This window comes from Thermobia domestica, chromosome 11, assembly GCF_964235325.1.
Source record: "Thermobia domestica chromosome 11, izTheDome1.hap1.1, whole genome shotgun sequence".
In the NCBI taxonomy this organism is placed as follows: domain Eukaryota; kingdom Metazoa; phylum Arthropoda; class Insecta; order Zygentoma; family Lepismatidae; genus Thermobia; species Thermobia domestica.
Window position 1 is genome coordinate 103,533,102 of NC_137464.1, and position 14,539 is coordinate 103,547,640.

The 14,539-nt window shown below is 29.2% G+C and overlaps 1 protein-coding gene and 1 long non-coding RNA gene across 28 annotated transcripts in view; one reads left to right on the forward strand and one right to left on the reverse strand.

Annotated features, from left to right (window-relative positions):
• LOC145664324 (uncharacterized) overlaps nucleotides 1-14,539 on the reverse strand; it is a 1,583,153-nt gene that overhangs the window by 1,308,241 nt on the left and 260,373 nt on the right. For all 25 annotated transcript variants that reach the window (XM_081730946.1, XM_081730945.1, XM_081730944.1 and 22 more), the window contains exon 10: nucleotides 12,409-12,535. The gene's annotated coding sequence lies outside the window, so the exon portion shown is untranslated. The remainder of the gene's footprint in view (nucleotides 1-12,408; nucleotides 12,536-14,539) is intronic.
• LOC145664335 (uncharacterized) overlaps nucleotides 1-14,539 on the forward strand; it is a 580,590-nt gene that overhangs the window by 89,285 nt on the left and 476,766 nt on the right. The gene's annotated exons all lie outside the window — the stretch shown is intronic.

Below are 14,539 nucleotides of genomic sequence, written 5' to 3' on the forward strand. Positions count from 1 at the left end.
GAGGTAAAGTTACATTCAAGTTTCTACGTTAGGACCCTTCATTTGCTACGAGCAAAGGAAAAATACTAACACAAACGTAGAAACTAAAAAGTTTTCAGTTTCCATTATTAGGACACAATTAAAGGAAATATTCATAAAATTTCAAATTTCTCCTGTATCGAAAATGGAATTAGGTATTACAGCATTATTTAAAATCTATTTGCTATCTATTTTCATTTTAAGCTACGTTGTTAATCAAGTCAGTGTTATAGTTATTATTTAGTGTTAAAACTTTACTAAATAATTATTCCAGAAACTTTGAAGTGTTGACCAATGACTGGCTCACTCATTTATCAAAACCTATTGTATTTGCTTACTCTTGAAATAAAATGATAAAATAAAATGATAAAACTTCCGAAATTGAAGAGTTAAACAGAAATGTGCAGAAGTAATTTTTAAAAGTCTCAAAGCGTCGATTGTTTCTCTGGGAAACACTAACGTTAAATCGTTAACACTACGATATACACAAGATAAACATGTATTACTATATTTGAGATATATTTTATAGTTATATAATAATGTATGGTAAATAAAAGAAAATCATTGAAGGATGCTGGTTAAAAATAATAAAAACATTTTCTCTGTCCATGGGTAAATAGAAATTCAAATGAAATTGATCCGCATTAGAAGTTATAATTGGACAAGTTACTAACAGTTAACTGTTAAAAGTAACTGCCAGTTAGTTATAGTGATCATTCTGGAAGTACTAAAGGTGTTTATGATTGAAGGAGACTGGTGATGATAAAATCATTGAACCCCTTGACTTAGCACTCATCATAAATTTTGTGATAGTTTGATTTTTTGTTAGTACATAGGTTCATGAAACTCCAGTTTGCAAAACGACTTAATATTGCAACAAAGAAAGAAGATATTAGAAACTAATGAAAGTACAGTAGAAATCAATAAAAAGATTGATGGAAAAACAATTATATACTGGGTTGATCATTATAAATGTTTTCCAAACAATATTGAAATCACACCAAAAACATAGTTCAATTAATAAATCCTAGTTTATTTTGAAGTTTATCCAAGCACAAAAAAGTAAGTGGGAGCCCAAAGCCACATGAATTTTAAATGCAATCCCATATTCGAAAGTTGAGACTTAAAAGTAAAATGCTAATAAATAATTATATTGTACTCATTTTGTTTACAACTGAAAATAATTATTATTTAAAATATGAATAAAATTAAAACAACCCATGCATGAAAATGACTAGGAGAGAACAGTTTCATAATTGTTCTTAGCAATAAAGTTAATTTTTTGAACTTCTTATTGTAAAAGAATTTGTGTTAGTTTGCTGGTCGAATAAATTGATAATGAAAGGAAACAAATTTCAATTAAATTTTTGGCAAGATTTCGTTATTTCGAAATTATAACTAATCACAATTTACGATTCCATATAAATCAGTGAACTGTTAACATTTAAAAATATGTGTCAAAGGGGCCAATATTAATAATTTGATTATACTCGTATATATATATATTAGAATAACCAATGTATTCTTCTAATCATGTAAAACACTCTTAGTTATAACTTGTTATTCCATTTTTCAGTTTGTGTTGTAATTAAATATACACCATATATATCTAAGCATAACACTTCACATAAAACTAGTAATAGTGTTTCTTTCTGTAATAGAAATAAAACCTAATTATTTTAACTTATGTCGACATACATAAAACACTTGCAAATAAAATAATTTATTCCAAACATGCAGACATTACTTTGTACCTGAAGATACCAATGTTCTTATTTGATACAGAGTAAACTGAAATAAACACAACAGGAAGTTTTGCTTTCGACTTGATGCAGGTTCTTGTTGATATCATAAAACAATTTAATGTCATTATTCTTGAAATCAACAGTTATTTGTTATATCTTAATACGAGTAAAATTGTTTAATTAAATAGAAATTACACATTTCACCCAATAATTCTAAAAAGGATAATAGCTTTAGAAAAATTCTATTATCTTTATGAAGTATTAAATTATGCACTCATTTTGAACATTTTAAATGATATTTTCGAGTCAAGGCTGCCATGTTTAGAATGCGAATTTTTTATGATTACATTGGTTTTTCAACTTGCAGCTATATTTCCAGTTAAGACAGCATTATTGTATTAACACAATACATCATTCCCCTAATTTTGACAAAATGTGAGTATACGAAATTTACAAAGATAACAATTTCTTAACAATAATGTTTAAGGACTCAATTTGTCTTATTTATAGGTATTAGCAATTAACTATAACAGACAACGGAGTACTTGTGTTACAGATGTACGTGCTTTTAAGTTTTCAATTATTGCATATTTCATTAAATCTGATATTATTTGCAAGTTATGCTTGCACACGGAAATGCTATTCATGGTTCTGTTATTTTACATGATTTTCTTATTCATAAATATGCGAACTCCACGAGCTACAAAATTGTATTAATCTTACCTAACAGAACAAATATTATTTTAAATATATAATAAATGTTAAGGCAAATCAACACTCTTATTGCCTAGTAAACGAGACTCTACCAATTATACAAAACTCTTTTTCAATAATAATGATTGTTAGTTATACAATATAAGCTCAGAAGTTTTGGCTGCAATATATATATGTGGCTACAAACACTTAATTTGCCCATGTGAAAGAATGAGAAATATTGGATATAAAATATAGACAAAAATTAAAATATCTACCAATCATATTGAAAAATTGAAAATATTTTAAAATGGTGTGTAAAATAGACGCTTTACTTAATGAATATATGGCTAATTCCAACATCTTATTTTCCTTATAATGTCTGATGTGCATACACGTCGGAAATCTGACATAATATTGTTATACTATTTGTCTATCCTAGCTGCCTTTTCTATGTCCTGTATATTTCAGGATATGCTGTACCAAAATTAATCTTTTTATAATAGTGAAAGAGAATTGATCTAATGGGAGGAAATTTCGAGGCATACACAGAACCGAATTGGTGCCTAAGGTGAGTAAACTGTAAGTACTCGCTTCGTTTCTGTTTTCATTGAATTTACCTCCATATACATTTTTGAAATTTACCTATCCTTCCTCTTGTCACTTTCACGCTTGTCATATATTTCTCTATCATTCTCGATTTCAATTCTTATTTTTCATTCTACTCTCTACACATTATTTTACGTTCATCAATGAAACTGATTTCGTACTTCACTTTTCCTAGTTTTCCTAAGTTTCTCCTGTAAGTCATGCTTCTTAGCTGTGTTGCCTTCATGATACTGTACTTTTATTTGAAAAGATCCAACTGCTCCCACGACTAGATAAATCCTGTATCTACTTTCTTCCAACTTATATAATTTTCTCCAAAATTTCGAACAAGTATGCCTTTGGTTCTTCTTTAGACTTTTCAATGTTTAACTTGTCTAATGCTATTCTTCCTAAGTATATTTTCAGTGGGATTTTTCTTGAGTTAGAACAAGATGTGATATGAAAAATTTTAGATTTCTTTACAATTGACTTTCATGAATTTTGTCTTGATATGGCAACATATGTTTTGGTTTTATGCATTAATTGTAATTTCTTCCTATCTCTCTTGTTATGTTTCCATCTTACATACATAAGTACATGTTTCATACAAGTACAAAATGTATTAGTACTACATTTAACAATAAACTTAACATTCATGTACTTTTCCCATTTCTTTACTTTCTCCATATAAATACTCCATATCCTCCATCTACTCCATATCCTAATTTAGGAGAAGACGTGTGCTATTGTATCCATCGCCAAAGACGCCCGTATCTATTGACATTGAAGAATGTTTATGTGTAAAATGTGTATAAATGTGAATGTAGCTCAGATTGTGACATCTGTGTAAGAGGCATTTATCGATAGGGAAATAAAAATAGTATTATAATATATTGGTAATACGGAGGTTTGAGGAAAGCAAGATATACGAATTAGTTTTTCGTGGTTTAACGTTGAACTTCTAATGAGTGTATGGTGATGAAGTTCTCAACATCTAAAGCAACGTAACTGATTTAGCGTGTAAAGCAAATATTACTTTTATGTTATATAGACTGTATAGTCGATGGAAAGTCAAAAATGGACTGCAAAACATGTTTAAAAGACCCTCACTTAAAAGAAAAATAAAACATATCGAACTACATCAATACAAAGCCACTTTCGTCTGATTAAGTAGGTTACAAAATACACATACTTTGATGAGACTATAAATTCTACTGCCTTAGAAATATATCAAAATAGTAATTTCTCAATATTATAAACATTTAACGGAGACAAATTATCAAAAATGAAACATTATCAATTGATACAATTACTTGAGCTGAACAAAATATGTGCGAATGTGAAAACTCATGCATAGTTTTCGAAACAATGGAGAAAATAATTGATTTTTAATCCTAAAACCGAATGATGTACAAGAACCATGACACTTAACGAGATGAACTTATACCAAAATATGTACCCTCATTACCCTCTATATTATGATATTGGCAAGACGACAGGACATAATATGGTGAATGGGATAAAATTAAAATTGATATTAACTCTTAATATTATATTTCTGTTTATCTAAAATATTGATCAAATGTAATATATTTAACAGTAGATAGGTATATAACAGATCAAACTGAACAGAATAACATGCTTGAGGGTAAATTCTCATGTATACTTTTCGAGAAAATCGAAAAAATAACTTTTAAAGAGGAACAAATTATATATTTTGTTGGCAATAATAATTTAAAGTTATATTGCTGGTTGAATTGATCTTTTTGTATGTATTGCATATATAATGAAATAAATGTTAATTAGTTGATTGCTGTTTATCATACACACTTAGTGGTGAATCATATACTCTTTAAGCTACATACTACTGTAATTGTAAAACATCTGTAAGTCATTTTCATGGCAGTTACCCGCTACAAAATTAGACCTTTATTAAAATTACATAATCGATTTGTCGACATTAGAAGTTGTTCAAAGTTTATTTGATCATCGCAAATGCTATGTGATTTATGGCCTGAGATATTTTAAAACTATTTATGTATGAACTAGTTACGAGGAAAACATTCCATAGTGAATTCCAATATTAGAATTAACAGAATTAATTGTTTGCTTCAATACGAGTTAAGTGATTTCTTATGAGGAATAATAAATACATTATGCTTAGTTGTGTTTTTGGACGACAATACACAAACAAAATTGAGAATTGGAATAACATATAGTCTCTGATTAAAGCACAATATTGTAATTAAAATATCAACGTGTAACAGTTTCGTCAAATAACTAAACATTTGACTTCATCTTACATATTCTGCAATGTGCCAGATGAAGCAAAATGTTTAGTTAGTTGGCCAAAAAAATTGTTAAACATTGATATTTGTATTAAAATATTGTGGTTTATTCCAGTACTGTGTGTTATTTCTATTCAGACACAGCCTTATTTCTATTACTAAAGCAAAATTGACTTAAACCAGATAGTAAAACAGAATTGTTGAAAATAAATAATATTATTGATTCGAAACATATAGTACCTGAAACGATAATACAATTAATTCAGTTTTCCTTATAGGGTCAACATGCATTTTCTCCAAACATACTGTAATCTTTAAATGATAAAAATGTATTATTTATTAAAATGTTACTACAATGACATTAACAATTTACTACCACAGTCAGTTTACTATACGTAACTCTATTTAATTGTATTTGCGTCAATCCTAATACAATTCAAACAGACATATGCGTATAACGTCAATACATTTACATTCCTATGAATTATGAAATAACAATATATTATATGAATATTATAATGAGACATGAAAACGTGTATTATTAATGAATTCCGTTAACTCAATAATATTTGTAGATTTCAAGATTAATTTTATATTGTCATTTCCTAGATCATTAATAACCTTTCTTGTCATAATTAGTTCGTTCTGCTTAAATTTCTTAATTAAATTAAATTGTACACGGCACAATTACTCTTTAGAAATACAACATCACTCATCAATTCATTAGAGTACGCAAATATTACTACAATACGGTTAATAGTAGTGTAATATTTCATATATTGAATTTTGATGTGGTATGTGCATAATGAGCGTACTTCATTGACTACTTTCGGTCTTATTAATGGAAGGAGCTAAGCTTCCGTTTACAGAAAATAAGATAGGAAACAGTTCATACCCAGTAGAAAGAATTTCAATTAACATGTTTAATTCAGGTTATCATGTATACCCAGTGTAAGATGTATAAATACTCTTCTGTGATTAAACTGAATTAAAAACCTAACAACTGCCACGGTTGTTTTACTCTTATGAGTATTAAATTAAATATATATCGAATAACCATGGCCATATTGAATAACCATTTTTACATCGGTTATTTGGTATACTAACATTCCCACACTAAACAGATTGTACTTATAGAACTAATAGTCTCTTGAATTATAATCAATGGTTAACCGAATACATAAGACCATCTGTACCATATATTCTCATATTTTGGGATGCAGCAATAAATATGTTATTTTGAAACAATTCTGTTATATAAACCCCAATAATAATATTTCGTTTGTCTATACGATAATTTTCTATACAAAGTAACATCCACTTTCAACAAAAGTTTTGGGCTTTAAAGTTGGGTTTACACTATATTATATACAAGCCTTTGCGCTCAAAGTATGTTAATATATTATATAGTGTAGAATTTTAGACAATTATGTTGTCAATTCTGGTTTGACAATTAAATATTTGTGATGAATACAATTATGCATAATTTTGTATAAAATATGTAACTTACAAGACATTATAGTTAATCTGAAAACATGTAATTAATATGTAATTAACTCTTTTAAAACTTGTTTTGAAATACGTACTAGAGATTTTAAGAAAGACAGTCTTGTATAACATATGCTTATTAAAATTTACGCATGTGTCAATTTACAAAGTAGTACGATACAAACACCATAAAGTTAGAATAAGGTACAAACAACATAAAATTTAAAAATTTACATGTTCTCTTTCCTTCAATTACTTCCATATTCGAATGACCTTGAGTACAATTTCCTTTGAAAAATTAAAACTGGCTAAGTCCTTATAAATAACTGAAAAGATTGATTACAAAGGGAGATATTTCATTTTCGTTGCAACTGTATATGCAATTAAAATATATATTACAATTAATGTCTAAACTTCAATTATAAGTGTTGAAGTTAAATAAACTGGAAGAAAGCACAATGCATTTTTGCTTTCCACCGATAGAAGTTTCAAGAATTAATTTGGCAGGGTATTAAGTTGGTCCTTTCGAATCATCTTCGGAGTTAGTCTCTTTTGAACACTCGAAATACTCGAAACTATATCTTAATGTGGGTTTTAGGTTCAAATGTCAGTATACTAAATATTTTGCCTCGAGGGAGGGTGGTTTCATTTTTAATATCACATTAAGATTTAAGAACAAAAAGGCACAGCTTGAACATTTTAAACTTGATACTTTCAGTTAGAAAATTCATGACTCAATTTAGATATCTAAGTTTATGTACTTACTTCAAAAATTTCTTCAAAAAGTTAATCACTACAAGTAGTTATGAATTGAAGAATAAAACTTTTCACTTAACGTAAGTAACCATACCATTTCTCTCTGTAAATATAGACGAAATAGAATCGAATAATTTATATGAGTATTGAAAAGTTAGTAATTGTTAGTTTGAAAATAATACCAACACTTCCTGTTTTTTTGTAATGTTTAAGATTGTAGCACAGTAATGAATGTTCATTCAATATTTTAACATTACACAAAGATCGTATAGTTTGAACAATTGTGTTGGAGAAATAAAATTTATGAAGTGTGTTCTGTCGGTTTTAATGTTCTTCTTATAATGTGCACATCTCACAGATATGATTTGAGGCTAAGGGAGAAGGCGGTGATAATGAAAGAGATGGTGCAATGAAAAATGGAAGGAAACGGAAGATTCAAGGGAAAACCCACGCACACAGTGTTTCCCCTTTACATACCTCATTTGGTTCGAGCTGAGATCGAACCAGGAACCTCACAGACTAGACTAGCACTGAGCCACCGCAACCTTCAAATATATACACGTAAGAGAACTTAACAATTAGTACTTGTAGTCTCTCGACATGAGAATATGATTATCGAAGTACTCTTAAGAAAAATTAACGAAGTCATCATTGTCTATTTCATGCAATTTTATAATTAATTACATAGGCGATTTTTCATTTCTTCTTTCTTTATTTTATAACAATAAAACTTATGATCGGTGGGTAACATTTTGGAGTGTAACTTTGGATAATCAATTTTACAGTGAACGAAATGGTGAAATGAAAAAAAGTGTGAAGAAACGGAAGATCATCTTATATATTTAAGTATTGAATGGTTATTTTATTATACTTTGATCAATTTTAGACTTTTGTGATATTTTTCATAAGTAGAAGATTTGCTTTGTATATAATTAAATACACACTAATTATTTGCTGAGCAAAAGCACATATTTTCATTAAAAATTAAATACGTGTTACAGTTTCACCAGCTAACTCTTTGGCTTAATCAAACACTGTGATGCCTCAGCTGCTGTATGTATAAAAGATTGTACAGCTATCCTGTATCTCATAGTGTTTGATGAAGCCAAAGTGTTAGTTGGTGAAACTGTAACATTTTATTTAATTTTTAATAAAAATATATGGTTTTGCTCAGCAAATAATTAGCATGTATTTAATTTAGACTCTTGTATTATAGTATAATTATACAACGGATAATTTGAGATGTTTTATTGCAAGGATTAATTCAAATGTTTTCGTCTTTACTTCCCTTTTAATTAAAATTTTAATGTCGATGGATTTTGATTGTAATACAAACATTTATTTCTTCGTTATATATATATATATATACTTCAGGTAATAAGAGACCTTATTGGCTCCGTGGTAGAGCGTTCACCACTTGTACATAGAGTCCCTGGCTCGTTGTCAATTCGCACCAAGTGGGCTTTGTGGTGAACGAGTACCGTGAGCATGGGCTTACTTGCGATTCTCTTGTTTTCTTCCATTGTCCTCATTCCATCATTTCATTCATCATTATCATCATTATCATCTTCTTTATCCTATCCGGAGTAACCGTGGGAGCAAAACTGAAATATTTAATTTCATTTCATCAGGCTATATCTATAGCTTGTATAAAAAATATTATTCGTGGCTTTAAATCCGTCGGTACTTATATATATGTGTTTTTTTTTACGTAGGACTTTTACATGATAGCAAAAAAAAAATGTTAATAACATGAAGTGTTTTCAAATTATCGTGCATAATGAGACCACAAATACTTTTACTCTTGGGGCTGAGGTTTTCTGTAAAATTATTATTATTGGGATCTATATGCCAATGGAATAATCAGTTACCACATCTCCGACCACTCCATGTAGAATGACGCTACTTTCGTAGCAGGCCGAAGTTACAGTTACTGGTTTGTTCTAATAGAGAAACCGCAGACCACAGTTGAGAACTATATTATAATTATTTCATGTCGCTGATGACAATGAATAATTATTGAAGCTTGGACGAATTCACATTCGTTGAACGAATTAACTTTTTTAATATATTAAAGAGAGAGTCGGTAGTTGCTGATGGGAGCATATGGTGACGGATAAACGTACGCCATTAGGCGTCAGAGTCTAGCCGATAGTTATGTGATGAGTCAGGAAATCGACGCTGATAGGCACCAGAGACAACGTTTTGTCAGGAAAAACTAACAATTTCGTTCATATTTGATATATTAGTAAATGCTTCCATGTATTGCTGCAGGCAACATTTTGCTTTCTTCCTTTTGTACCCTTTATGCAGAATTCGTCTGAATTCGATGTCTCACAAGAAATTCTAAGTCTCACACGAAATTCGAATAACCTCATTTACTTTTCTTCCATTCTAGATCAAATATCTGAAAACACTGAGACGTATTTAGTTGTTTTAAATATAAAATCAAAATATCACATACCGCGTCTCTAGCCTTACGGAATTTCGAGATATGAACATCTTAATTTAATAACTGCAACCTTATCTCTCTTTCCTTCCATCTATTTTCTCCCTACTAGGATAAATATAACAAATGTTGGCCCACTATTTAATTATTTTAAATGAAAAGTGTAAATACTAATTTTAGTGTCTCTGACTTTATGAGATTCTGAGATATGGACATCGCATTATAATAATAGCAACATCCATTCTTCCATCCCTCATTTTCTACGCCGAATTTTCAATAGTCCTTCATTAGTGGTACCTTACGTCTCAAATCTTATATACTGTCCAAATTTCAAGATTCCAGTCCAAGAAGTTTGGCCTGGGCGCTGATAAATTAGTCAGTCAGAATTCATATAAAGAGATGAGTTCCATTTCGAGGAATTTAGTATTCTTTGTATTTCACAAATAAGTTACGACCTGTCAGTTCCAATTACTTCGGATGAATTAAAAAGGAATGGGGCTATTTTTTGGTTGGTTTTTCAAAAAAGGCCGGGGCAATTTTGTCCACATTTCGTAAATGAATATGGCATAAATAATCCTGCTTCGCAAGTAATTTTCCTTGAAGAAGCCAGAAGAGGTGGTTTAGTAATATTGGATATTGTTTATCTGATGATTGTTTTAAGGATTTCGGTCATTTTATTATCACTTCGACGATTTTGTTACAAGATGATATCGTAAATCACATATGTTGGAAATCACTTATATTATTTCCATGAAAACAATTTAAAATGTACTTTTCTACAGAGTTTAGTTTTTTTCTAAGATATTTTACAGAAAATCTTCGGACAACAATTATCTTGAAATTTATAAATAAATATTTAACAGATAAATCTGGCATACGATAAGATATAAGTCATTTTTCTCGAAAAAAAGATAGGGTAGATATCATGTTACTTGTAACTTTCAGGTAGTAATAGTATTGAAGTATTGTGAAAATGAAAACATCGGATTCGAGTTTTCAAAGGATTTACAAAATTAATGTTTCATACAGAGTGACCATTGGATGCCCATCGACAGGAAGAGAGGCCTGGAGTTCACTCTGCTCATATTATCAAAATTACAATTTAAACTTACAATTTAAACTAGATTTTCCAGAGATCGCTTTAAGTTTCCGTATTACAAAAAAAAATGTAAATGTGGTGAAAGGCAATTTTACCAAGAATATTTCAGAAAGGAAACTGCTATACGCTTGTTTCATTTGGATGATTTGTTGCAGAAGTTTCGAATGATTCTCTTCATAAGGTTAACACAAATATTTCATAATTACTCCAAGAATTTAGCATAATCGATTTTCTTGACCAAACACAGAAATAGTTTTGTACTAACGGTGTAAATTTTCTTTGAATGATTTTTTTCTGTAGGTACCTATTATTAATTCATATTACAGAAATAAACAAAATATAATTCTAAAGTATGGAATGATTTGATATAGGAAATTGAAATTATAATTCAATCATTTATCTCTTATTATTTGAGTAATTTGTGAAACTTTAATAGTGAATAATTTTAATCAGGATCTTAACCACTTAACTGTTGAATGAACATACGTTTAAATGATATCTTAAATTACATGTTATTTTCTAAGGAAATTTCTTGTTACGAAAAATTGATAATATTTATGAATTTACACTACATTCTCTAACATAGTTCAGGAATGTAAGTATAATCACGGGCAATCAATTGAAAAAAATAATAACCAGGTTTAAAAAATGCAGTGGAACTTGAAAAATTTTATGGGTCTTAATATAGCATTAGAACATGTTACTGTAAAGATTGTACAATTAATTGAATGAATTGAATAATCATAACCTGTACTGCAATAAAAAGAACAATTATACTACAGCTAAAACTTTAAAACATAATATTACTGACACTAATTTGCTAATAGAGAAATCAGACACTTTGGTTTGTATATAATTCCTTTCAAAACTTTTTAGAACCACTCAAATTCACAATCATCTGTATTTTAATGTTCTGTACCAGTGGCAGCTCATCAGGGAGATCTCATTGGCAAAATGTCACTACAAGCTAACAGAATAAGTTACATTTACATAATCTACCATTTGCAAGCTGTATAGAAGTTTCCTTCCATTAGCTTGTAAAAATAAAAAAAAAAGTTAACTTTTACTAATTTGACTTCACTCACGAACTGCCTCTGATAGCATTAAGTGCCAATACAATATTGTATCCATTCAGAATTACAAACAGAAGACACAAGTAAACAAATTTTGTAATTCTTACTTGCTTTCATAAATAGTATAATTTAATTTAGGGGTGCTTGAAATACATTGATTACTATCATTAACAGTCTTTCTAAACTAATATGATTATTTTCTTAATATTACCTCTGTGTTATCTTCTTCCCTTGTTCGACTATCCTTTTCCATATTATGAGCTTATAAATAATTATTTCACCTCGGGATCAATGATAGAATGTAGACTTTTATGAAAGTAACATCTTTCCTTAAATACCTAAAAAGAATTATGTATAGCTTGAGAAATATATTGTTAATATGAGTATACAAGAAAGTAATAGATGTAATTATATAGAGTGACTAGTCACTCAACTTATTCCTTGAAATGGGTTATTCTACAATTAATTTCTTCCTATGAATTGGGGGTCGGAAATCATTGGTTTTGGAGTAATTTGCAAGTTTGTTATTTTAATTTTAAATTTATCAATTTATAGCCAAAACTGTATGTAGTGAATAAACTATTGCACTATACTGATACTTTTCCTAATAGCTGATGAATGAGGTACAACTGTAGAAAAAAGAACGTGCCAAAATTACCATGTATATAAATGGGTCATAGATCGTAATTAGTGGTATTACTTTAAAAAATCCTTTATATCAAAGCGAATAAACAAGTAATTTGTTAGCACAATTGGCTTACAAATTGCTATAGTGACTATCTCATTTCATAAGCTTTCCACAAAGGTAATCATATTTTCAACTTTGAAAAGAGTTAGAGAAAATTGCACTATAGCACTAATTTGTAATTTGGAAGTAAATTCACTTAAGAGTGAGAAGGTTTCAAGTTTAGAAAAATAATGCAAATCAATAAAGTTTACTGAAATAAATATAATATTTATTTATAATATATAGATCTTGTACGAATTGCTTCCGTTGATATTGCATACGAAACTACGAGAGACAACTAGAACAAGACCTTTAATGGTAATCTATTTTGGATTTGTTTCATGAAACTGGATTACTTTGCACAAAGTAGAGTAATTTGTTCATAATTTGCTGTTTCCGATTGTACGTAGACATTTTGTTTAAAAAAATCATGAACTTACAAATTGCTAATACTCACAATTATCAATTTCCAGATCATACACTTGCAGCTAAAAACATAAAATTTGGAATATTTCTTTTGTTACGAAAGTAAGGGTTGCTAGGTAAGGATTATTTTAAAATGTTGAGTCTTAAATGATAAAAGAGAGTTTGATTATTTTGGCCTAGATTATTTTGGTTTGATTATTTTTAAGAGTTTTTTCACGAATTCCTATAAGCTCGGGATACGAAACTTGACATATAAAATATTCACTAAAAGTAACTCAACACGCGTTAGTGTGTTTTTCGAAAATTCAGCTTCAGAATAGGGAAACGGGTGAAATTTCTAAAATATAAAAATTTACAATTTTTTGTTTAGGAAATGCCAATGGGAGGATTTGCGTAAGTCGAATGTATGAAATTCAGTATTTGACTCTTAATTAGAAATTAGGAAATATATGTATCAAAGTTCTCGATAATTCTGTTCCTAAAGAAGGAAAATTTCAGTAATATTAAAAATCCTACTGTTTGTTCAAAAAATATGAGGATTCACTTAAGCTGGAGTCGTGACACTCGCAGAAGGGAGGGAATTTAAATAATATTCTTATTTCCGATTTTATATTTATAACATCCCGTATACTAGGGCTCAAAGTAATTGCAAGTGTGGAATTTAGTAAAACTTTTTGTTAAACCAGCACCAGATTAACCCATCTAGGTGTTCGGGGCTAGAAAAAATATATGGCCCCTGCTGACTTTGCCTAATATATATATATATATATATATATATATATATATATATATATAATGAAAGTACAGTAGGAAAGTTAAGGGAATTTTTGGCCATATTTTATTTTATGATGATGATTGTATCTTTATGATTCTTTTTAGATAGCCAGTTGAGATTTTGATCAGAGTAGAGACTCTTGTCCATCCACCTGGAGGCCCAAGGCTATAGCCCCCTTTAATCGGGCCCTGTGTTAAATATTAGCGAAAAAGTTTATAAACGTTTTCGATAAATCTGCTTCTAGAGAGGCCGAGGGGGCAACTTCTACAATATTCAAATTTTTAGCTTTATATTAGCTAAAACATAGTTTTCTCTTGCGACAAAAAGGTACTCCTGTTACGTAATGTAACTTCACAAAAAATAGTAGGAATAATTTATAAACAAACTTAATTCCTCATATGAATAAGCTAGTTT